Below are 26697 nucleotides of genomic sequence, written 5' to 3' on the forward strand. Positions count from 1 at the left end.
TAACATTTACAGACGTGTAGCTCTACAGTAGATTGTAGTAATGGAAAATATATTTTTTTGTCAAAGAAACTGAGTTGACTATTGTTTTAGTTACAGCCTAAAAAATATATAGAATGCAGTTGCTGGAGCAAAGTATATTTTAGTGGAGAGTGACATCTCGTCAGTTCCAAATCCTGCCCATACGTTCCACACTGTCTTACCCAAGAATAAATGCATGGATGAGGCATCTGTATTAAATAACATTAATAACAGTGTTGGGGAAATAATTAAGAAAGAAAGCAAAACGAGCATTCCTAGCATACACCTGCTATATGTAGACCCCCCTCCCAAAGCATTCTGTATGCTCTGCATTAGGTGTTAATTGTCATAGTGTAAAGCCTATAGTTTACTACAGAAGGTTATATCACCAAAGAGATCCCAAAATCAAGCAAAACAGATACACTAAAGGTGAATGCTCTGTAGACAAAATCTACACCGCAGCAATCTTTCTCTGTAAATACATCAAAGATCTCAAAGATCTCGAAGATCATTAAAATATCTGATCCTGTGCCACAGAATCGAGGTATGTACTCCTCTCTAAACACATCTCACTTATCGCCTCTTCGGTGTATTTCAGATGCTGCACTGCATGAATATACCAACTTGCAACTAAGCGCTTCAACGCTCTCGTACTTTGTCAGAAACTGTTGTATCATGTATATGTAGCTTAAGTTTTTGTAATTTTCTGCTTTCAGACTGGTATGTTTCATGTACGCGTTAGTTGTGCTGGGCCAAGCACTCAGTCACCCTATACTTTGTGGATCTAATTTGTGCCACACAAAAACAAATAAATATGGAGCACTCCGAGTCAAAGGAGCATAGACTCAAAATATGCTGAACCAACCAGGCAGATGCAAGCATAGATGATCTCAAATGCCATCTGCAAGTAAAGCCATCTATAACCAAATGTTGCAGTACATTTGGCTCTCAAACGGTGGTTGTATGTGCACTATCAACTATACCCTGTAACTCTGTTATGGGAGCCCTTCTTGTACTGCATCCATCACCCTCTATTAATATGCACTCATCCGCAGTGCACGCCACGGCGTCTTGAAAGCATTGCACACCAGAGCCTCAGCATTATAGGACACTAGTGGAAGCGGTAACTAAGCCTACAAGTCTGTTATCAGTGAATAATGCCTGGAGGCAATGAGAAAGACACACGCACACCCCACTGTTCTATTTTGCCTTTATTATGGGCAGTTCCCACTAGCGAAAACCATTGGCACTCAGCTCTTAACGGCGCTAGTGTTAAACATGTACAAGTACAATTTCTGCTCATTTAATCTCTGCCTCCCACTAGGAACGACTACGCCTTTCATCATGCTGACATCGATAAAATGAGTGCCACTAGCTTAGATGACCATAACAATGCTAGAACGACATATTTGCTAGAATAGATAATGTATGACTCCAGATGATATTGTTTAAAACATAACTTTAAAGCGAGTTGGGTGATATATTTGTCTTCCAAGAAAGCAAGGAGGCCTCTGTGGGGGAGGTATAATGGGGACTGGGCAAGAGAAGTCAGAGGTAGAGAGGCCTGCTGAACTCATTAGAGACCTCAGCTGTGAAAAGAAGGGCTTTTCCTGCAGCAGAACATAAGGCCTGGGAGGCTGCAGGAATTCTCTCCAAGCCAGAACAGAGCCTGGAAAACTTCAAACTCTGCCTCCTTCCCGTCCGAGCGGGGTGGGTCTCTGGCCGTCACGCAGATCGACCCCTCCCTTCAATGAGCCGACAGCTGCAAGTCAACTGGCCCCCGGAGCGGCCGGTGGGTAGGGGGAAGGCAGCATCCATTTGGAAATGCTAATGGATTCAAGTGTTAAAATGGCAGACCACTAAACTGCTGAAATACGACATCGGGGAGGTTGCAGCGCAAGTTTAAGGCGTCATTTGTGGCTGTGTACTGGGACAATTGCAAACAATCTGCTGTGTAAATTGCACACAAAGCAAGGCAAAATCATTGGAATGTAATGAAAATAAACTACGGCGGACCATACAATTTTCTCTGCGGAAAAACGAGGCAAAGGAAGACAAATTGAACTAATTGAATGAACTAAAACTAATTTACTCTGAAAGGCAGAGAGGACATGCCAAGGACAACATCAACAAGCATTGGCCGTGCAGCCGTGAAAGTGACACGGCCGCGAAAGTGATCGCATGGCGGATGCGCGCGTGCACGCTCATGTGCACGCAAGCTTGAGGCCACCAAAAGCCTGTGGTGGCACTTTCAAATGCCGCTCACTAAATGTCTCGCAGAGCAGCGCATGCGCTGGCTCAGCGAGACCTAAAAAGGGGGCAGTGACCTCTCGTTCACATAATTCCCCCATCCAACAACTGATCCACTCCACTGTGTGAAAGATCTGCAACCAATAGTTAGGCATGTACCCCATTGAGCAAACAAAAGGTGAAGTTCGGATCTCCGAAGCACTTCTATTAGGGCCCTAAACCAGCCCACACCAACTTTAAGAAATTACCCCAGCCCTAACCGAAGCGAAAAGATAGACCAATACATGGTGAACTGCACAACAAGAAATGACACCCTGTATTCAAAACACAATCTATTACGGAATTGTTCTAGTGCAATAACTCAAAGCACTTACATTAAGCATTCACCCTACTTCCTCACACTACAAGGACACTTTGATATGCCAAACAAAAGGAACATTCTGAAACTTCTGAAAGAGTTTCCACAATTCAATGACCAACACCTCCATCATCAGTGTAGCGTTTGAAGGCCCATTCTTCATGTTAATCAAGAATTTACTCAGTTAACACTGGCCACCGAAATAGAGGCAGCTTTATTATAGGTGTATAAACATATATTTGCCAAACGGGCGCATTAAGCTCTAATCCTCAACCAAAATGCTATTCCAACAACCTAGGACTCCTACCATAATCCACCAGGAAAAGTCCCACAAGTTATGAGACCGACTGCCGGCTGGAAATGTCCTCCCATATATAAAATAGAAGAAATTATGGTCACCATATCCCGGAAGGGTCTGCGTCAATACGAGATTAACAAAACACAAGCTAAACATACAGCAGATTGGTCGTGGCTGCCAGGAGTGCTGCATAACAATAGACAAACTTGACATCAGTTCCCTAATGTCCAAACAGCACAACACATACAAAGCATAAAATATGTAAAAAGTTTGCTCCATAAAAATATGCGGTTCGAACATAACTGATTTAGAATCTTCAGAGCTGCTGAACGATGGCATTTAATACATTTCTTTGTTAGACATCATATACCTACAAGACTTGGAGCCAAGTAACCTTGTATTTACCACAAAGACTTGGAGCCAAGTCACCTTGTATTTACCAGGATACGAAAGCTTCTGTAGCCCAGTCACAAAGACATCACTCAGGGGCAGACTTGCCAGTGGGCTAACAGCATTAGTTTCGACATAATTACATATAATGGCTGATAAGGAGGACACTGGCATCCCATTGATAATGAGGGGTGGCCTTGCAACTAAAAAAAACGGATTATTTTCTCTAGAATAATAATTTTCAATACTGATTTGGATTGTAGATCAAAACATAGGTACTCAAAATCAATGACATAATTCACTTTCTAGCGTCTCTAATAAATAAAATAAAGACTATGTAGCCATAGTCACAGGCGACTTCAATTAGAATTTAATGTGCCGCAGTTGTGAGAACACCTAGCCCACGAGGCAAGGCACATTTTATGGAAAATACCAAAGCCCTCTTTTCACAACCAATGCAAAGACTTCTTGGGCATGCCCCTACTCAACTCACTTCACAGCACGCATTAGACCAGCGGTTTCCAACTGACAACCCAATAGTTTACACCCATTTGCCAAATGAAGACTGGCTGTCTTGGACGACACATGTATACCAATCGAGCTGATGAACACATCTGAAAAATGTGAAATTGATCACAGCTTAGAACACTATCATTTCCCCCAAACATCATGTCTACAATTAAATGAGTAAATAATACCAAGGATGGTGGTCGTAGGGATATCAAATGGTTCCCAAAAACTAATATGTCTAAAATGGAAATTTACAAATATGGCAAAATTGCCTAACTGCAAAAAAAACACAGCTCTCACCACCAATTTTATGTGGCAAACTCGCCAATGAAAATGCCCTCCCGCTCAAATTGATTAACCAAATTCTAACAGTCCTGTTCTCAGCACCATCGACATATAATCATCCCCTGAAACGTTTGAAACTTAGTTCACTGCAGAAATAACAAAAAGCAAAAAGGAGCTGGCCAGAACAATTAGACAAGCTAAAAGAAGAACAAGGATGAACTAATCCAGGAAATCACAATCTAAATAATAAGAAACAGACCTCAAATGGAAAACGCAAGGAAAAACTGAGGCAATGGGGAGACTTGCAAAAGGTATGTGTGGCCAATATCTCAAAGAAACTCTGGGAATATGTGAACTCAATCGATGGCCCACAATGTTTCCTGGCAGGAAACACTGTTAACTCGTCAGACTCTCTATATATCAAGTAGCCCAAGCAAACGTGTCAGATATCCCGGTCCCAAACACCGCTCAATTGTAACATCGAATAGTCAAGTCTGTAAATGAGGAAATGCAGACCTGAGCATCAATTGAAATTAACCCCCAAATGTATATAACCCTATCACCATGGACTGGAGCCTAGGTGATAAGGTAACATCCGTTACAAAAGCAATTAGAAAGGATGGCTCCCAAGGCCCAAATGGCCTTCCAACAGCAATCTTCAACTTCAACTTAAGTTAATGGTCAAACACTCGGAGCTTCCTATTCATTGGTTGCTACATCAATAGTATTTTCCCAGAATAGCAGCAAGGTTATGTCTTACAGCCTATACAAAAGAAAGACCCTGAAAACTAGAGATTGATAGCACCTTTAGTGGTAGATTGTAAATACTATTCCAGCCTTTTGAAAATAGATTTGTTTGCCTAGATAACAGCTCAAAACATAATTCCATGGTTGCAGATCAGATTCATGCCACAGTCTGGCAACACAGTGGACCTTTTTAACTAACCTAGAGGAGCATGAAAAACAAACGCAATTAGAATGTATGCTTCATTGACTTCGAAAAAGCTTTTGATAGCGCAGAGGGCTACTATTACCACTTTTAACAGACTAAAATTCGGTGAATAAGAACCTAAAATGAGACACGGACATACCAAGTGATCGAAAAAGTCCCTGTGTCAAAGAGATTGCTCTTCTGCAGCTTTCATCCATATACAAGAACAGTAGTACGCACCTCACACAATACAATTAGCTGGTCTCCTGAAAGACCTGTAATCAGAATCTGTACTCTGAACGTTCCTGATCTTGGGATGCTGGCCATGATTTTACATTGCTGTCTAGAAGACCTCGCTGATCGAGAGCATTCAAGTTTCACAGATGTGTGCATGATTACATCCCAATCCAGGTTTCTAATTGCATTCTGTGATTTGCAGTCCTTTTTAGGTCGAGCCTGCTGGCAGCGCGCATGCTCGGCTGCTTGGCAATGACCTATTGTATCAAAAAAGAAAAAACTCTAAAAAGGGTTTCACGCCATTCGTTGGCATCCTTATCGTTCTTCTTTTCTACCTTCTAATTCGGCAGCACTTGCAAGCTGTCACTTACTGTGTGACTGCCTTTTGTTTGAATGGAGCATGGACCAAATACAGATTGATTTAAATTATTTAGTGTCCTTCCGCTGCTCCCGTTGTAAATTGTAGGTACTATTTTTTTTTTTGCAGCTCTATGTATTGCGAAGTCGACCTGACCGGAAAGTATTGAGCGCCTTATATGAGCACCATTTACACTAGAAAAATTCACATTTATATTTTTTATGCCGGGAGATGCGGTGATTTGTCCAGAATCACAGGATGTTGAGGTGATGCAGCTTGTTTTTTTCAACCAAAGCCCTCTTGTAATTGAGTCATTAATGCATCACTGTGGGTGGGCTTCAAGCAGTGCTGATCTCAGTCAGCAGTAGCAGTAAACAATCTACCTGTGTACTTTGACTGTTTCCATTACAAAACCCATTATGGAGACTTTGTTTCACTGGCTAAAAAACAACAGGGTCGCTGGAAGGCACCCTGTTGGGCAGACCACCTGCATCTATGTGACCTTATCATTTCATGCAGTTAAAACTCTCATTGAGAATGCAACCCATTTGCATATTCCACGTTTGAGGGTTGCTGTTTTGCAATTTCCCCACTACACTACAATCCACTATACTTCAATCTACTCCACTATAATCTACCCTATTCCACTCTACCCCAATCTGCCCCACTCTACCCTATCCCAATTCACCCCACTACACTCTAGCCCAATCTACCCCACTCCGCTCTACCCAACTTCACCCCAATCCATCGTATACCAATCTACCTCACTCCAATCTACTCCAATCCACTACAATCTACCCAAATTTACCCCACTCTATCCCCTAATCTACCCCAGCTTAATCTACCCCACTATACACCTCTCTTCTTCCCTCTTTACCACACTCCACCCCACCTAATCTACCGCCTCCAGTCTACTACACTCTACTCTAACCCAATAGACTCCACCCCAATCTACCCCATTCCACTCCACTACAATGTACTCCAATCTACCACACTCCTCTCCAATCTACCCCCAAGCTACCCCACTCTACCTTTATCCAATCTACCCCACTCAAATCTACTCTAGTGTAGCCCCCTCCACCTCAATCTACCAAACTCTACCCAAATCCCATCTACCTCATTGCATTCTATGCCACTCCACTCCAATCTATCCCACACTCCCCCACTCTTCACCCTACCCCAATCTACCCTACCCCACTCCACTCTACCCTAATATACCCCACTCTGCTTCACACCAATCTATCCCACCACAATCTACCTCACTCCACTCTACACCAATTACCCCACTCCACTCTAATCTACGCCACTCCAGTCTACCCCAATCTGCTCCACCGCATTCTAATCGACCCCAATCTAATCCCCTCTACCCCATTATACCCCATTCTACTCTACCCCATTCTACTATGCTCCACCCCAATAGACCCCACTCCACTCTACCCCAATCTATACCACTCCAATCTACACCACTTCCCTCCACTACAATCTACACCAATCTTCCCCACTCCACTCTAACTTGACCTACCACACTCCACTCTAGCCCAATCTACCCCACCTCACTCTACCCACTCCACCCCAATCTGACCTACTCCACTCCACCTCACCCCTCCACACCCAACTCTGCCCTACTGAGGTTTAGCCATTCTGAACAGCAGTCACACTGGTGTACAACATGGCTACAACACACTGTCAATAGTTCTCACATAGGGTAGACCTATTGGCTTTCCCGAAGCTTGTTTAAATAATGGAATCAGAAGGGCTTCAGGTCAAGGAATGCAAAGAAAAATCCTGGTCTGGTTGAGCTACCTAAACTTAGTGGCGTTTTACCAACTCTGTGAAAAACGTCCCCAATCTGCACTCACTCAATCTTCAATAAATTCAAACAGTTAATACAATCCATTATAATCTTAATTTATTGATTCATTTTTTTAAATAATCTTGTTGATTCTATTTGATGATAGTAATTGAAATGTGCTGCAACTGTAGATTTGTGATTCTTATAACGTATGTTACTTTTATGTTCTGTTAGACGTATTTTTATTTTCCTTTCTGTTTTACCCACATATACTAGTCCACACAGACATTTTAGCAAGTAAATTACGTTGCTGGTATCACAAGTTGCAGCGGTTTTTAGTTTAACCTGCGTACCCTATGTGGGGCTTAAAATGGTGCTACCTTTGATAATATTGTTACAGTTTCCGCAAAAGTCTAAAAGAACCTATGGAATTGCTTTGTATACATTTCTTTCATACATATATATATATATTCACTGAAAAAACCATAGGTTTTACAGACGTTATAATTAGGAATTAACATTTAAAAAACCTTTGAAATTCACAAAAAAAACATACGTTTCAGGGACGTTATAGTTAGTTGGACATTTGACTCATATAAAACCATAGAAATTCACCCGTTATAGTTAGTTGAGCTAACTATAACTCGCGTGCCCGCAATGCACTGGGGATGACGTCACATATTACATCACTCATGACATGGTCAGTGACATCACTGATGACATCACTGATGACATCATCCAGTGAATGTGTGTTTCTGTAAAGTTTAAATATTTTTCATATATATCTATGCCAAGGTGTATTGAAGAATGAGTGGATTTACAAGTGCCTGAATGGATTATTTAGTAGGTGCGTGACTGACAGTATAAGTGAGTGATTGAACGTGTCTTACTGAATGCATGGGTTAGTGACTAAACTGTGACAAAGTCTGTATTATTCTCTCAGTTGGTGTATAAGCGGCTGCATGGGTTGGTGAGTAGCTACGAGTGTCTATATGGGTTATTGATTTGTTGTCTGTGTATATGTATGGGTGCCTGAGTCTCTGTGTCTTGTGACTCTATGCATAGATGTCTGAGTGGGTGATTCACTGGTTGTATGGATTCTAAAGTGCATCTGGGAAGGGCTGTATGGGTGAGTTAGTGTGTGTATGGGTGTGTTGGTGAGTGAATGAATGTCTCAGTGGTATATGTGTGAGTAACTAAATATGTTTTAAGGCAGTATATGTGAGTGTTGGAGTATATAAATGACTATACGTAAGAGTAAGTTATTTGAAGAGTGGGTGTATAAATGAGTGTCTGCTTGTATCAGTGATTGTATAAGATAGTAAGTATGTGTTAGTATCTGCATAAATAAGTGGTGTGTGTATAAATAACGTTGGTGTGTGTTAGAAAAGGCGATTTCTGGTTGGCTAGGGCTTGCGCCAAAGCCAGGCAGAAACCACCACTCTAGTCAGGGCTGGGGAGTTACACGCCAAAGATAACCCCTGCTCACCCCCTTGGTAGCTTGGCACGAGCAGTCAGGCTTATCCCGGAGGCGATGTGTAAAGCGTTTGCACGCGCACCCAGCAACAACACCCAAGGCCCACCACAAAAGAAACTCCACACAAGGTTATATAAAAATAGCCTTTGTATTATACCAAAACACATTAGATAATATTCACACAATTTACACTGTGCCAACTGGCACTGGGCAGAATTTTACAAGTGATTATATGTACAGGGGACAGGGCCACATGGACCACTGTCAAGAATTAGCACTTTTAGAACTTAGCACTTAGAACATAGGATATAAAAATTACTGTAGCACAAAATAACACATGTAGCACACAACCAGTAACTACTGGTAACAGGTAAGTACCACCTACGCAACCCTAACCACCTTAGGACAATATTACGCAGGGAACCATGAACTTACTAATTGCAACCTATACTAGGAAAAACCCTCTCCTACGCATAGGCACAGTTAGCAATAAACATAGCATAAAGGAAATGCATTTTGCGCAAAAGTACATATATAAAAATCACCAGGTACCCTAGGGGAGGGCACAACACAGGGAAACTGTCCCCAGGCCAACTTGGCCAACTTGGGGTCGCCCTTTGTCCAGCAGAGTCAGGGCTAGACTGCGCAGGCTGCGCAAGTCAAAGCGTAAAGGCCACAACCTAAACGTTGCAGCTGCCCACTAAGTGCTGGGCAGCTGGGAAAATGAGCTTGGGCACCACTGTGCCATTAAACACATATGACCCACGTTGGAGCGCACTGGCGCTCTGAGAAAACAATGCCCCCAAAACGGAGTAGGAGCCTTCTAGGCTCTTGAACACAACTATGTCAGACGTTGGAGCCTTCTAGGCTCTGCACAAACACTACCCCTTCGTTGGAGCGATCTGCTCAGGGACTGGACACGATCAAATGCCCCCGTCGTCGGAGCGGCCCTCTGGCAGGCGGGGCCGCTCAAGCGCTGGCACAGGGAGGTGGTGGCCCCCTCTCTGGGGCCCTTGCAACCGAAAAAAATCACCCCCGACGTTGGAGCCTTACAGGCTCTTGAACAAATGTCTCCCCCCCTCACGCGCTGCCGCTGCCCACTGTCAGGCGGGGCAGCGGGAAGGAGGAAGGAGCACGGCGCCCGCCGTGACCGACTTCGTTACGGGGCGGCACCGAACAACGTGCCCCACCACACCCCCAGCTACCCAGCAGCCGATCCTCACTCACCGGCTTGCGGGCAGACTCCACACGGAGGCGGGGTAGGCTCCTGGTTCTTATCTCGACAGAGCACCTTCCCTGCCTCGTGCCAGCACTGCGGGTGTCTCGGCTCTTCACCCGGTCCCTTTCCTGGGACAGGGACTTCTGTAAGGAGCCTGCGAGGCTCTGGACGTCTTGGACTACCGGGGTCTCCCCAACGCGGCGCTTCCTGCCGCACGGCCCTTCCGCTTCCGTCCGCGAGGCCCCGCCCCCAACCAGGCGGGCCGCGGATCGCGAGCGCTTCTTCGGGGGATTGAAATGAGGGGTAGGCTCCCTCTCCAGATTAACAATATAGCGCGGGGTGGGCACCCGCTACGAAGGACGCAAAAGTGCGGGGTGGGCACCCGCCAACCATAACGAAAAACGGCACGGTCCCTGGCGGGGTGGGCACCCGCTAGGGATCTTAATTCCGGAATATCAGCCAGTAGACGTGCGGGGTGGGCTCCCGCTCGTTTTCCGCCGCGCTGAGGGGTGGGCACCTGCTTGAAATCAGGGCAAACAGCGGGGGAACCCCCACACGGTGCAGCTTTATGCTGCAGCTGAAATTGGAAGCGCTGCTCCTCAGGGCGGACAGGCGCTCCTCAGGCAAGGTAAAGAGCTAGCGCTTCCCAGGTGCTTGAAGGCAAGGTCCAGGAGCACAAAAGTTCTTAGGAAGGCAGGGGGGCAAGGGCTGGGCCCATGGGCCAGCTCACAGGGCCCTCCAGGCAGGGAGGCAGTCCCCAGTGGCGGTCTCTCCTGGCGCCCAGCAGCAGCAGCAGGCCCCCCTAGTTAGGATCAGAAGAACATTTTACTTGGGGTCACAGCCCCATTTTATACACAGGTTTACCTTTGTTTCAAGGTGCAGGGGAGGGGCGAACCAGTTACAACTGGTTCCTGAGCACTTTGTTTTGCTCAGCCCCTCTCCCTATTCAGAGAGCAGGCCAGGGTCATCAGTCGCACCACAGGGGGCGGAGCCAGCCTTGTGTGGGGAAAGCCCAGCCCTATTCAGGTCCTAGGTGTACTCCTCCCACCCATCTAGCTGCTGATCTCCCCATTCACCACTGGGTGACTCCTCCTGACTCTGGGGATTCCCTAGCCCGTCACATGACCTCAGCCAGCCAATCACGCGGCAGGCAGTCACTGCACATTTATGCCAGCGTCTAGAAGTGGCACTTCCATCCTAGCTACATGGACACCGCACACATCATCGCGCAGCATTTCATCACACGAGTCCGCACATACCAAACTCGCACCTGCACTCCCCACGCATCAGGAACTACCAGGGACACATACATTCCCCCATGCATTCCTATGGGAGGGCAGGCCAACCTCACTACACGCACGCACTTTACCCTGGGACACAGCGGTAAAGTGCGCAGAAACCAAAAATCACTACCACCAGGTCACCAGTAAAAGCAAAAAGTTTAGGGGTGAACCTGCCAGAAGGGCCAAGTCCAACAGTGTGTATAACTGTATACATGAGTAAATGGGTATGTGATTGATTCTTTGCATGACTGCCTAGGTGTGTGAGTAACTCTATGGATGAGTGGCGGAGTGTGACTGTATGTATAGGTGTATGAGTGCATATTATAGTACTGTATTGATGAGTACCTGCATGTATAAGTGACTGGATGTAAGTGTAGACCTAGGAAATAGTGGGTGGTATGTAGTATCTGGCATTGTTGTGTGTATGGTTTCAAAAATAGTAGTCTGTATTTTAGAGTGCGTGTATCAAAGTTTATATTAGGGCATCAGTATGTGCATCCGATTATCACGTGGATGATGTCATCAGTGATGTCATTTGAGATGTCATCAGTGATGTCATCAGTTATGTAACTGACCATGTCATGAGTGATGTAATATGTGACGTCATCACCAGTGCATTGCGGGCACGCGAGTTATAGTTAGCTCAACTAACGAGAACGGGCGAATTTCTATGGTTTTATATGAGTCAAATGTCCAACTAACTATAACGTCCCTGAAACCTATGTTTTTTTTAGTGAATTTCGAAGGTTTTTTAAATGTTAATTTTATATTTTAATATTTATTATACCTATATTTTTTCTATTTTTTTGTTATCCTTTTTTTTTTAATTAAAAAAATTATGCAATGTTTTATATCTTCAAAAAAAAGTATGTACATTTTTTTAATTTTTTTTTTTAGAAAACTGGAGTCCCATACCGGTAGTGTACCAAGCTCCATCAGCACGCGAATCCTATCCGCCATATTGCTAAACTCGTAAATGATGCGCATTTTGTATCCGACGGGTTCATGGCACTGCGTCCCGCGTAACATCATATATGTATGTGGTCACGCCAGCTGCTACTTTGGTATGTGACGGGTATGCAGTACCAAGCCGCGCGTTACCTCATGTATGTATGGGGTCGCGCCCACTGCGCATTGCGTATGCGACGAGTGCATGCTGCCAGGCCCTGTGTTACGTCATAGACGTATGGTGTCGCGCCCGCTGCGCGTTGCGTATGCGACGAGTGCACGCTACCAGGCCCTGTGTTACATCATAGGCGAATGGTGTCGCGCCGGGTACGCCATTCCCTCATTTTTTTTTTAGTCTCAAAACTATATCTAAATAAGTTTAAAGTGTGTATGAGAGCAAGCGATAATCTAAAATATTGTAAACATTTATATATTTCTAACTGTAATAAACTTATATTATGGTAAATATATTTTCTCAAAATCGCTTCGCGTGCGGCCTCCTTGCGTGCTCGGTGGCCGATTGCCATGCGACCTTAAAAAAAAGCATTCAATTGGTTTATAACATTTCCCATTGTAACAGTTCGAGGACCCCACCCATTTAAGTCATTCTCTCTACAGCGTTTGATGAGAGACTCCTCTTCTGCTTAGAGAGCTTTTTTGAAAACTTTTTGCTATGTACACATATCTGACATTACACACAACATGCAACCATCATCTTCATCAATATTCATGCTCTGTAAAGTAGCCTTTCACCTGTGATAGCCATGCACCTAAAAGTTACATACCCAAAGCTTTCCCCACTGCCAGAGGTAACATGGTTGCATACGCTGTCCACAGCACAATGTAATGTGGTACGGCCCAGGGGCAGTATCATGCATAGATAATGAACACACGGACACAGATAGATAGTGGAAGTGGGTACGGGCACGTGCGCTCGACACCTCTTTATTACCAGGATCACATATCCAGTAACGTCTGTGCTGGATGCGTGTGGGGAGAGTGTAAACCAGCCATCAGGGAATAGTTGCTGCTAGCATCAACTACAACAGTAATCATTGGATCACACACACAGATTCAATAATAAAAGGGTCAATAGTTTGTGCTGCAGTAAGGTAGGGACAGTATTGGTGAAATAATACACAAAAGATTCTATCGTAAAAGAACCATAACTTGTGGTATACTGAGATACAGGCAGTAGATTTGAAATAATACACAAAAAGATTGTATCATAAAGCATCCATCAGTTCTAGTGCACTCAGATAGCTACATCAAAAGCATTCAGCATGTGCACAGCCAGCGATGATGCGTGCTGCAGGCTGGCCGCACTAGGAACAATGTCTGTTGTCTACAGGACTGCATCATCTGCAATAGCAACTCGATCTGAATTGTAAACACTGCTGTCTGCAGTGTAGGCCAGAGAGAGCGGTCAGCAAGGGCCCATAGCCACGTAGCGTTGACTTGAGCTGCCCAGTTTGTCATAGACGAAGCAACAAAAACCGTGTGCGGAGCCTGCGATGATGCGTATACGTGGTGCGGACAGAGCGGACTGGAGCAATGTCTTTTGCCTACAGGACTGGGTCATCTACAATAGCGACTCGATCTGAATTGTGAACACTGCTGTCTGCAGTGTAAATTGAAGGCAGTAGTCAGCACAGTCATCCATGAATACTTTTTCTCACTTCCTCTTCACAAAATACAACAACATAAATTACAAAAAACTCTGCAATAAATAAATCAAAACAATTCGAATTGCGATCTCTGCTGTCCACAGTGTAGACTGTTATTCAGTGTTCTTTTCCACTACCTAGAAGAATTTGGTCATTGTACTAAACCTATAACTCATCTAAAAAAAGTTCAAGCAAGTATACTAAAAGGATATTGTGTATATTTCAATAGACGTTGCAGTTAGTTGCCTACTGGATTCTGTAATTAAACAATCACCACTCGATCTGAATTGTGAGCCCTGCTGACCTCAGTGTAGGCTAGAGGCAGTGGTCATTAACGCCTCACAGCCATGTGCCGTTGGATTCGGAAGCACGGAGTTGCTTGCACCTGATCGGAGGGGGTACACAGAAATCACCACAGACTTTAACTTCGGACATCCTCAATCATAGAATCAAGACCCCGTTTCACTGTTCGGACCTGCTGTACGGTGGTGTACTCCAGACACTGCAGTCAGCCAAGCCCAATAATCATGTGCAGCAATTAGCTAACTAAGCACAGAGTCTGATGCAGCTCAACGGAGGGAGTTCTGTGAAAACCAAGCAGCAAGTAATATCGGACATCGTCCATTCTGGGATCAAGACACCGTTCACTGTTGGGACCTAGAGTTGGTTGCACATGGTCAAAGGGAGTACCTTCATATCCACTCTCAGATGCAGTTCTAACAGCGTCCATTGTGGGATCAAGACACCGTTCCACTGTTGGGACCTAGAGTTGGTTGCACCTGGTCGAAGGGAGTACCTTCATCTCCACTCTCAGATGCAGTTCTAACATCGTCCATTGTGGGATCAAGACACCGTTCCACTGTTGGACTGTGTTAGTAGTATACAGAGCACTCCACGGTGCTGGGCCTCAGGCTGGGCACTGTCTACCTGTGTCTCGGTAGCCAGCGTTAATCTCAGGAGCCTTCCCAGCTCGCAGGCCTCGGCCCAGGAGCTTCCCCCGGCACGTGGTGGGCCCTCTTTCACATACAGCAGTGTCGAAAGGTGAACTGTGGGGCATATGTCAGTCGCGGCTATGACGGTTTCTGGGTACCAGCAGGCTGAGAGCATCATTCACGCAGCCACCTTCGCTCACAGCGTCAGGCTTGTGGCGGTGGTGTAAGCTGCGCACATCTGGCAGACACGTTCGCCATTCCGGAAGAGAACCACTCCCAGAGAAACATGCCTTTTATTCATACCCCTACGCTAGCCTTGCGTAGGCTGAGCCAGCCCACTAAGTTAAAGATTTGGGGGTGGGGGGGGGTGGGGGGGAGGGGGAACCTACACGCTATGTTTTCATAATCTTCCCTAGTGACTGTACTATCATGGTTGCGTGCACTGTCCACTTCACTCAATAGACCATCAGTGTATGTTGGCATGTACATGTCCGTGCTCTGCATACCCAAGTCTGTCCGGCACATCCCCTCAACACTTTGCATTGTATACTTTTATAATCAAGAATCACTTGCCACCTTCGCACATACTTTGCTCTCATCTCTCCCCGCATTCTGCATTGTGTGGCAGAGGTGCTATGCCATGTTTGGCTTGTGTACAGGGCTAGCCACGGTTCCCTCAGTACATAGTGTCGCTGGGTCTGCTAGGTGTACATGTTGTTTGTCATGTTGTATGTGAATATATAAGGTAGCGCGTTTATTTACGAGCAGTGGTTTCTCCCATTTACATATCGCTGTCTTAAAGAGGATACAGAAGTTTTTCTCACAGGTGAAAAGTGCGACCACAATGGCAGTCATTCATTACTATGCAAGAATGTCCAACTGCACGACGCTTCTAAGCTTACAGCCCCCAATCTTGAGTGCTCTCTTAAAAGCACGCCAACTCCCACAATCAGACCAACATTCACACAGCTTTCTAACAGCAGTTATCTGCTTCTTAATAACATGGACTGCTACGGAATGTGAGCTGGCATACCGTATGTCCTTACTGTTTCAAACCGGGTAACTTCCTGTGGCAATCTCTATTCCCACCCACACAAAGTAACTCCCAAAGTTCAACTTAGCCTTCAATACCTACTTTGAAAACAGATTTTATTAAACTGAGCAAACTGAAAGCGCTTTTGTTTCAAACAGAAGTGTCCCTCACTTCTGCAAAAGTAATTTATCAACTGCAGATAGCACAAACTTCAAGTAAAATACAGTCCCTTTTAAATACGAACCTCCCATTACACTTTGTGAATTGTTACACAATTTTCGACACATCTGACATTTAAGCTCTGGCACACTTTTTAACACGGTCTCCTCCGGCCATGTCACAGGCTTTCAAACTGGTTTTGGTATAATACCAGACTTCATTCATTTGATCATCTCTGGAATAACAGGAACAGTGCTCATAATTCTCACTCGGTTTGCGGCCATCCTACTACTATTATTGCTTGTAAAAAATGGCTGCGCTCCCTGTGGTAGCAAGCATGTCCAACAGAATACGCCTCTACGCGAAGCTACATCAATACCGTGAAAAAATGGAACACCTTTTCGGCTGCCTGCCTCTATCTATTATTGGAGCCAGCTACAACATGACATTTATTTACACATATGCAATCTGCGTGCAACCATCTTTTTATTGCACAACTTGCCCATTCGACTGGCGAATGGATCTATGCCTTGCCAACATCCCAACAATCGCTCCCGATATCCAGCAGGTAATGGAGTATCTTGAAAACCATGAACTTGATTGTTCGGGCAGTGGAGCAATGGTGGATGCAATGCAAAAAGGTATCCTGGCGGAATGGGATTCCTGCGCAGCCGTGAAAGATCTGCAACGTGCGACCTTTGACAACATTGCAGATTGTCTGCCAAATCAAATGGCCGCTCCAACATTTGAGGAACATTACTGTCCCTTCGAGGATATGAATTGGATCGCTTTGCTTTTCTCACACGATAGCAACAATCGCCTCTTGGAAAATTACGCATCTCAAGCCGCTGAAGAACGTACGGACTGCAATCTCCAAGACTTGTAAGAAATTCACTTTATTCTTGGATAGATTTTTCCCAACTTTTTTGACTTTTTCATATACATTTTTTTAATACACTTCAATTGAACTATTTTCATATAATAACTTTCTAAGTATGCTTGAACTCTGTTTTCATTATTGCCCCTTACGTCTCCAGCGTAACCAGGGATGGGTGATGTATGGCCTATGCAAATACGCTATTTACTTGCTAAATTAGCCTAAACCCGGCATCCATTTTGAAACCATGTCTATTCTTTGTGCACACGTCTCTCTGCCTGCCAGTTATCCACAAAGCCCTTTCACACAAATTAGCTCATCCTCAGCCTCTGCTCACGAGCTGGCGATCAATATAAAAAAAACCACGGCATTGTTTAGGAACTGGTTGACACAATTTACAGTCATGCATGTCTAATAGATATTGTTTATGTCACATGGAACTGTAACATGTAATGTGGAATTGACTGATGCAGGAGCTTAGGTTTTAATACAGCAGAAGCAGTTGGAGTTTGCCTCAGCTGGATGCCTTAGCTCTTACACCAGTGGGTCCATTTATGGCACTTAAATAAAGACACTTTTTATATAACTCGCAGACTCCATCGCTTTATTACACACAGCCACTTTCTTAAACACACGTGATTTCACCATTTGTCTTCTGTGGCATTGCAACGTTCTGCATTATATTCTACACTATTATTTCTTTATTCCTGCTTGCTAAAACACTCCATTCGAGTCTCCAGAGGTGAGTAGTTTGCTTCCCATTCCCGCTATAGTCTAAACGCATACTAACACCACTTGCACAGCTATGCTACAGCGGCCAGTATGCTACAGCACCCAGAGAACCTCAGTTTACAGCAATCAGCTCACGGTTTCATCCCCGATGTACCGGAACCTCACCTCAGCACCATCCCACTCTGGGCAAAACAGCACTTTCACACCGGTAGGGGTGAATACTTCGCTTCACACTTCCTGTATAGCACACCCTAACCACCCCACAGAGCTCACAGTGCTATAGTCTAAACGCATACTAACACCACTTGCACAGCTATGCTACAACGGCCAGTATGCTACAGCGCCCAGAGCACATCAGTTTACAGCAATCAGCTCACGGTTTCATCCCCGAGTGTACCGGCACCTCACCACCATCTCACTCTGGGCAAAAAAGCACTTTCACACCGGTAAGGGTGAATACTTCGCTTCACACTCCCTGTATAGCACACGCTAACCACCCCACAGAGCTCACAGCGCTCCTACCCTCCTCTTTCCTACTTTTTTTGCCCTTTTTTCCCCTTACTCGCTTCAACGGAATCAAAATGGCTGCCCACACTTCCCAGTTGCAACTGTTCGCAGCCAATAACCAGCAAGCTTGTGCTCATAACGCCTCAGCCAATCAGATGGCAGAATTCCCAAATATCGATATCTGTAAATTTCTAAATGTCTCCAAAACTACTGAACGGATTCACACCAAATAAACAAAAGCGTGCTTTCTAGACCAAGACCCTTCTCCCTGCCAAATTTGGGGTAATTCCGTTCACCCGTTCGACCTGTAGCCTTGTCTAAAGTTTCCTATGGAAATTGCATGGAGAAAACACGTTTTGGGACCCCCCTTTTTTCTCGGCCCCCCTTGACGAATCACCCCCAAACTTTCAACATAGGAGCTGATATGAACAAAGAATTAGTTTTGACTGAAGGAGGTTCTTTTTTTTTTTAAATAATTTTTTATTTTCATCATCACAAATGACACATAAGTACTATAATGCAAAAGAAAAAACCTAGAGAAAAATTTAACATCACCTTAGTAATAGATCAAAAAGGACATAGAAAATTGCAAGGAGAAGGAGAGCGACAATCATAAATAAATCAAACAGGACCATGTAAACAAAGTTTCATATAGTACTTAAATAATATAGAATTATATAATCAGAAAGACATAGGTCGCCACAATACTTCAAATTTAGCTAAAGAGCGAATTCCCCTTGCCTTTGCTAGGGCAGCCTCTAAGCCGTAAGTTTCCTTAATTATGACCCAACAATCCTCAACCAACGGTGGTGTGGGAGAAATCCATACCCTGGCTATAGTTAATCTAGCAGAAGCCATCAAAATTGAAAAAAGACATGCCATAGCTGGATTATTCTCCCTATATCCCAACATAATTTCTAAATCAGTAAGTGGTTGATCCAACCCAAGTTTAGACTGTAAAAGTTGTTCCATTTTCTTCCAAAAAACCGTCAAAACTGGGCATGATATAAACATGTGTAATAAATTAGCAGCATATAATCCACATTTAGGACAGTGTTTTTTATCACCCGCCATGTTTCCTTGGGCCCATTTAGCTATTTTAGCCGGAGTATAATACAACATACAGACAGTACGTAATTGCTGAAGTTGCAATTTAACAGAATGGACCGATTTTTTCAGATTCCCTAATGCTTGTTTGATCATGCTGGGTGAGACCGCTATACCCAAAGTTTGACTCCAGCATTCGGCTAATTTTTTACTACCATCTAATTTAAAACCATGTAAATGTGTATACATCAGCCCTATTAGAGATTTAGTCTTTCTTCCATATATACAATCCCAGACGTTTGACTCCATAGGCTCAGTTATCCTTAGATTTGAAGTCAAATAGTTTCTTACTTGCAAATATTTAAAGAAAAAATGTGATGGCAAGTTATAAATCAAACACAAATTTTCAAAAGATTTGATTCCTTTCTCACTATATATCTCACCCAGACATGTAATTCCATACTTAGCCCAAGATTTACCAGCCTGATCCTGAAAAACCTCGGGAAAAAGAGGATTCCCCCACAATGGGCATTTGTTATGAAATAGTGATAGTTTACACTTAGAAGACATATCTCTCCAAACATATACAGTATCCCTCACAGTCTTAAACTTAACTCTTTTAAAATAGTTAGGGTCGTTTATTCCATATAAAAACATATCCTGTTGATTACCTAAAATAAACTTAAAGACTGAAGGAGGTTCTAAAGTTAACACTGAACAGTCGTAATGTGATTTTAACATTACTATCATCGAATCGAAATGACAAGATTAATCAAAAAGAATGAATCAATAAATGAAGATTATCATCGATTTGATTAACTGTTTGAATTTATTGGAGATTGGGGGCGTTTTTTGCAGAGTTGGTAAAACGCCACTAAGTTTAAGTAATAAACGTCTCATGACCAGGAGACGATACGCGTCTTAACTTTTCCCAAGTGTAATTTAAGATATCAACTAGTTGAGCTACCCCCATATGGCCTGGGAAACTCTAGAGCTTTTCTCATCCTCTTCAGGAGCTTGATGGTGCTTTCAAGACAACATTCCTTTTTACTAGAAGCAACAGAGATCCCATTTTATGTCTAGGCCCAAGCTCTGCCCTCCATTTACCTGGGACTGGTCCCCCAACCAGTCTATGCCCTCTCAGAACTAGCCATGTGGCTCTAGGGCCCGCCTCCTCTTTCCACTGTGCCTTTTTTCAGAAACTTTCACTTTTGTGCCTTTTTCTGAACCTTTACTCGTGTCTCTTTCTGAACCTTTCCAAGCTTGTGCTCTTTTTCAATCTTTTCACCTTTAATCCTTTCAATTATTGTGCTCCTATGCACTTTTTGACTTGAGGCCCCCATAGTCCCCCTCATCACCCTCCTGCGCTTTTTCCACCTACTGCCTCCCAGGCTCCTTACCTGCACTCCCGCTTCTTCCCTCCCTCCCTACCTAGCTCCACCCATTGTTCCCTTGCGCTCCTCCCAGGACCTACTTAATGGCAGCAGCGCTGTTGGGCAAGCCCATCAGCATCCATCCACACCTGAACTGAGCCTGAGTTTCCTGTCCCCCACTGCCACTGCAACCTCCTTCCTACCCACGCCTGCACTCTTTCACTCCATCACCTACACCACAGCAGAACGATACCCCACACCACGGTATACCGGTCTCTCAGATAAACTAGCTTTCATGGTCAACACCCGCTCTCTCAGGAAACACTCCATAGAAATCTGGGACCTTCTCAGGCACAGCGCACCAGACCTCCTCTTCCTGGAGGAAACATGGCTGGACCTGGCGTCTTCTCCCAAAATTGTCATGACCATCCCTCCAGGTTGTAAAATCGCACACCAAGATTTTCTCCACAAGTTAGGAGGCGCACTCGCTATTATAAGAACCCATTAAATGCGACACCTCAATGGACCCAGATACCCCTTTCCTGGAACACATGCACTTCAGCCTCCAATCAAACAACAGCTTCACCCTGAAAGACCCCTAGGCCTACAGAACACCAACACCGCGAACAAACTTCAGCAACCTCATCTCAGACTTCCTCACTCCCCTAACCCTCAATTCGAAGGACTCTGAGACTTCATTCTCTACTTGAGAGACCTCACAGATTCCTCCTGCACGACCTCCTCGCAAGCCTGTACAACATCGAACTCAGCCAGCTCGTTACACACACATCGCTGGTCATACACTTGACTTTATCTTCGCCGCCTGGAACAACATTAAATACATCTCCTCCTCATCGCACACCTAGACCGACTACTCCATCATAAACTTCCAAATTACCACACCGCAAGGCAATGCAACCACCAATATCAACCTGCACAAAATAACACAAGCCAACTGGCACAGCTTCCTTGAAACATACCAAGCCAATGCAATCAGCAACCTATAAAAGGACAGCACCCATTTCAACTAGTAAATCAAAACCTGCACAGACACACTTTTAATGATCAAAACCCACAAACATTGCACGACCAACAGCCACGCCACGTGTGACACAGACGAACGCTGAGAATCTGAAAGATACTGCAAGCAGCTCGAAAGGAAATGGAGGTCCAACCATGAAGCTGATGTCAGATCAACCTATAAGGCTGCACTCAGGAACTACCACCATCCCCTGAAAGACAACAATAGAAGAACCCTCACTGAATGGACTGAGACCAGCTCCACAACTGTAAAGAGATCTTCGCTATCATCAAGGATTATACCACCCAAAGGCCACAGTCCACTCAATCACTCCCTCCCAGGAACACTGCAATAACTTCTGCAACGTCTTTCAAATCAAATCGAAAAACTACAATAACTACGTAAAACAACTAAACCCCGAGCACTGCTTCACCATCCTGCACATCGATAACCAGGGCACCCTCCTAATCAACTGGAAAATCCTCACCAAAGAGGACACCACTGTAATAATGTAAAATGTCCACTTCAGGGCCCCAACAGACCTGTGTCCCCATCAGAACTACAACATCGGAAAACCTCTGATCAGCAAAATCCTCAAGCAAATCATCAACATTTCCATTAAATCTGTCACCTTTCCAGAAAACTGGAAACACGCAGCAGTCTAGGCCCTCCTCAAGAAATCGTTAGCCGATCCCAGCAAACTGAGCAACTTCCGCCCCATCTCACTACTTCTGTGCCCGGCAAAAGTAATAGAGAAGACAATCAACCAACAACATGCCAACCACCTGGAACTCCATAATCCACTTGACCACACCCAGTCCAGCTTTTGAAGTAACCACATAACAGAGACAGCACTCTTTGCACCACGGATGACATTTGTACTGGATCAAGGAGAAACCACGGCCCTCATACTTCTTGACCTCTCAGCTGCGTTGAATACTGTGTCACACTCTATCCGCATAAAAAAATGCACAAAAAAAGGCCTTCATGCACCAGCCCTCAAATAGATATGTTCCTTCCACACAGAAAGAACACAGAGAGAAGGATTTCCATCCTACACATCAAAGTCCAAGAAACGAATCTGCGAAGTTCCACAAGGCTCTTTGCTCAGTCCAACCCTGTTCAATGACTACATGACAACCCCACTTGCCAAAGTCATCAGAGCACACGACTTCTAGATCATCTCCTATGCAGGTGACACCCAACTGATCTTACGAGTGTCCGACAAAACCACAACCACCAGAATCAGCTTCAACCAAAGCATGATCAGCATAGCAAAGTTTCTGAAAACCAACTGCCTAAAACTGAACTCCGGCAAGACGAAAGTGCTACTCTTCGGCAACAGAAGCTTCCCCTGGTGGCCGTCAGAGGTCAGCCCCACACCCACTTCTACTAACCACACAAGAAATCTGGGAATCATCTTAGAAGACAAACACAACTTGGCAGCACAGATAAACGTAGTCAGCTCCTCCAGCTTCCACATACTCTGCACGCTCATAAGATTCTTCAAGTGGATTCCCAAGAACACGAGAGACACAGGCACTCAAACCCTTGTCACAAGCAGACGAGTCACTAGACTATGGTATGCCAGAATGTCTAAACGCCTACTCAATCGACTTCAGAATGCTGCAGCAAGACTCATCCTATATCTCCCCCGCCGCACCCACATCACCATTCACCTCAGAGAGCTTAACTGGCTACCAGTACACAAACGCTACCAGTTCAAACTCTTCACACACACATATAGGGTACTGCACAACATAGGACCTGCATACCTCAACAGGTGCCAGCACTTCCACCACCCTACAATCTGCCTCACTCTCCCTCGCACCTCCCCATTCAATATCCACAAAAGCAGAACTGAAAGCCTAGCCTTCTTTCACTGTGCACCCAAACATCGAATACCCTCCCTTTACATACCGGTCCTCCTCCACGCTTCTTGAATTTCACAAGAAACTGAAGACCTGGCTCTTCAACTAACCTCCCACTTACCTCTTGCTCACCCCACTCGGATTCACATCTACACACCTGTTCCAGCGTCTGGATACCCTATCGGGTTACAAGCTGCACTCTCAAACCGAGATAACATATAATATGACAAGAAATCTTTTTGGATTGAGTGTATTTTGGTGTATTATGAAACTGCAGAAGGCAGTGTTCTCAAGAGCTTGAGTTTCTCGACCTGCCAACTATGCCTTGAACTCTAATAACCTTTACTTCTCATTACCACTAGCCGCCCACATATAAAGCCTGGACGTATTTGCTTGTCAACCTAACTTGACCAAAGATGAAACACTAGAAGCACAGGGTAGAACTCTTTTTGAAAGCTAAAAGTTCACTCAACCCTAGGTTCAAGTGCTAGCACGCAAATATGAAAGTTAGCTCGTCTGGCAGCCTTTGAAAGTCTTGATCTAAACAGGTGAAAATTACATCATGACAGACAACTAGGGTGCATGTACCAAGGTAACGAACTTCTTCAAACGCTACTGGCCTATCAGCATCTCAACTTACTTAGACCCTCTAATACAGATTTTAGTTAAAGAGTATTTTTCTTGCCTGTTTTTCATCCGTTTATTTACTGTATTATCTAAAAAGCCATATAATGATGGCATACAAGTTTCTAAAAATATAAAACATTTTCAAAGTACATAACCAATTAATAAAATTAATATATTTTTAAAACATTCTCCCTGGCTGAGCCTCAGACAGCACTCTTAATCGACAATCGTGAGTCTTTCTTAGCTAGGGTGTGTTTCAGCCAACTCACCACCACCCAGCAGCACAAATCAGCTGCAACTGCCCTTTGGGACTTATATGCTATCTCAGTGCGATCTATTGAAGGCCACCACGTCAGACCAGACGTAGAATAATTCTTGCACATTTGACTTTTCTGTAATGTTCTACCATTTTGTAATTCTGGGTCTTGGATACTCTTTTTGTAATCGTATGGTGTAATTTGCAAAATCTGTAAATTTCATGCAACAAAGTAATCTACTGCAAACCGCTCTAGCACCTTTGGGCATTGTCCATGCTATGTAAATATGCATAAATAAAGACATTAATTAATTAATACATGATATTTCAGAGGTGAACATTTAAATTCACCAGAGTAAGGACAGCTTCCGATTACAGATCTTTGCTGGCATGGAAACTTGCGTGATCTCATTTTTGCAGCTGAAAGCTCAGCACAGTTGAGATGCCATTTCTACTTGACCGGGTACAGCACTTTGCCATTCCTGTCAGGAGCTCTGCTGGGACACAGCCACCTAAATCATTCAACATTCTTTAAATAACATTCCTGTGGATTTGCCGTCAGCTGCACTGGCATCCTCCCACTTCTGAAATGTAGACTTCATCACAGAACTTTGCAACTGTCTGCCCCAGAAAGTCTGTGAGGATAGCACCCCACCTCCCCGTATTTGCATCAACATGCCACCGTGGCTAGAAACAGACTGTCCCGTCCTAATTTCAGTTTCTCCTCTTTAATGTTACCTTCAAGTACTGATGAGGCAATAGTTGCAAAATCCATTCAAGAACGTGCCCTCTCTTGGGCGTGGCTTGCTGCCGACAGGAATGGCCACTCAGTAGCGAGGCTCTGAAGCGCCACTCCCGTAATATCCTGATTCTTCTTGCCCCGTGATCCCGACCCGTGTGCTGGGGTGTCCCCGGGGGTCCCGAGGCTCCTTCCGACCCAGCAGAGAAGTTTGAGCCCGATTGGGGCTGGTGCTGGGGCGGGGCTCCGGTCCCCGAGATCTGACCGCTGGCCGGGCTGTGCAGGGCTCGTCCCGGCTGGGGAGAGAGACGGCGTGAAACCGCGGCTGCGGCCTGTTTTCCCCGGCGGCGGTGACTTGAGGCTCGGCGCCTCCGGCGGCAAGGAATTTGAACCCGCCCAGGCCTAGGGAGTATCCTAACGCCCGGAGACTCCAGTTGACCCGCCGGATAGATTTGGGCGGCATTGAAGAGGCGCCGCGAAGGAGCGCCGGACCCGGGGAGCGAGCCGGTCGGCCGCGGCTGTGGCCGGTCTCTCCTGGAGGTGGGGACTTGAGGCCTGGTGCCGGCGCCGCGATTGGGCCCGGTGCGAACGGGCGGACTTCCCCTTCGTTTGAAATAAGTAGACATAGCTGGTTGCTGTGGGGCCCTGCCGGGGGGGGGGTGAACCCGACCGTTACCTCGGCGTGGCCTGGATGGATGGCTGAGGAGATCCTCTCATGTGGCCGTGTGTCCCGCTGACGATCCAGGGACAGCGGTTCTGGTACAACTGGCGCTCTGGCCCCGGGCGGTGGGAGTGTGCCCCCTGTTCTGGCTCCTTTGCCCCGGCGGTCTAGTGGTGCAGTGCCCCGCGTTGTTTAGGAGGACCCCGGTGGGGCAGGGACATCCTGGGGTCTGCCCAGCTCCGGTGCAGCGCTCCTTGGGCGCGGTGGGTCGGGTCCTGCTGAGAGGCCCTTGGTTCCCAGCTACCGCTGCGTAGCGGATCGCGGACGACGACTGGGTGTGGGCTCAGGGCGGCCTGCTGATCTACGAGATATCCCGGGAGGTGGCGACTCTGCAGGACGATTCGGCGCCGTGACGGAGCGCCCGGCGACGGGGTCTGGCTTCCCTGGGCCGGCAGGGACGGCTGGAGCGCTAGAACATTGGAGAGACGTGTTGGCCGTGCAGGGAGCGGGGGCCTCCCCTATCTTTGATCCATTACTAGGTGTCCGGGCCTTGGTGGAGGGTCCCCCCAGCGGAGGTGTATCCAGCGAGAGCAGACAAGCCGGGTGGCGTGGACCACGGCAGGCGGCGGAGAGTAGTGGGTGCGCCCAGAGGCTGGGGATCGCCGCCTAAGTTGGGACGATGGCAACCAGACGGAGTGGCAAATCAGCGGCACAGGCTAAGTTGGAGAAGTTCGCGTGGCAGCACCCACAGGGCGGGGAGCGGGTTGTGGCGCCGGCCTCAGACGGCAAGGTGGAACCGACGAACAAAGACCTTCTGGATGCGATCACAGCAATCAAGGCT

At 45.6% G+C, this 26697-nt stretch overlaps 1 protein-coding gene across 6 annotated transcripts in view; it reads right to left on the minus strand.

The window, feature by feature from the left end:
* Window positions 1–26697, minus strand: part of LOC146871841 (S-adenosylhomocysteine hydrolase-like protein 1) — an 879643-nt gene that overhangs the window by 630998 nt on the left and 221948 nt on the right. The window lies entirely within an intron of this gene.

The sequence above is a fragment of the Triturus cristatus genome, chromosome 1_1, assembly GCF_964204655.1.
Source record: "Triturus cristatus chromosome 1_1, aTriCri1.1, whole genome shotgun sequence".
Taxonomy (NCBI): domain Eukaryota; kingdom Metazoa; phylum Chordata; class Amphibia; order Caudata; family Salamandridae; genus Triturus; species Triturus cristatus.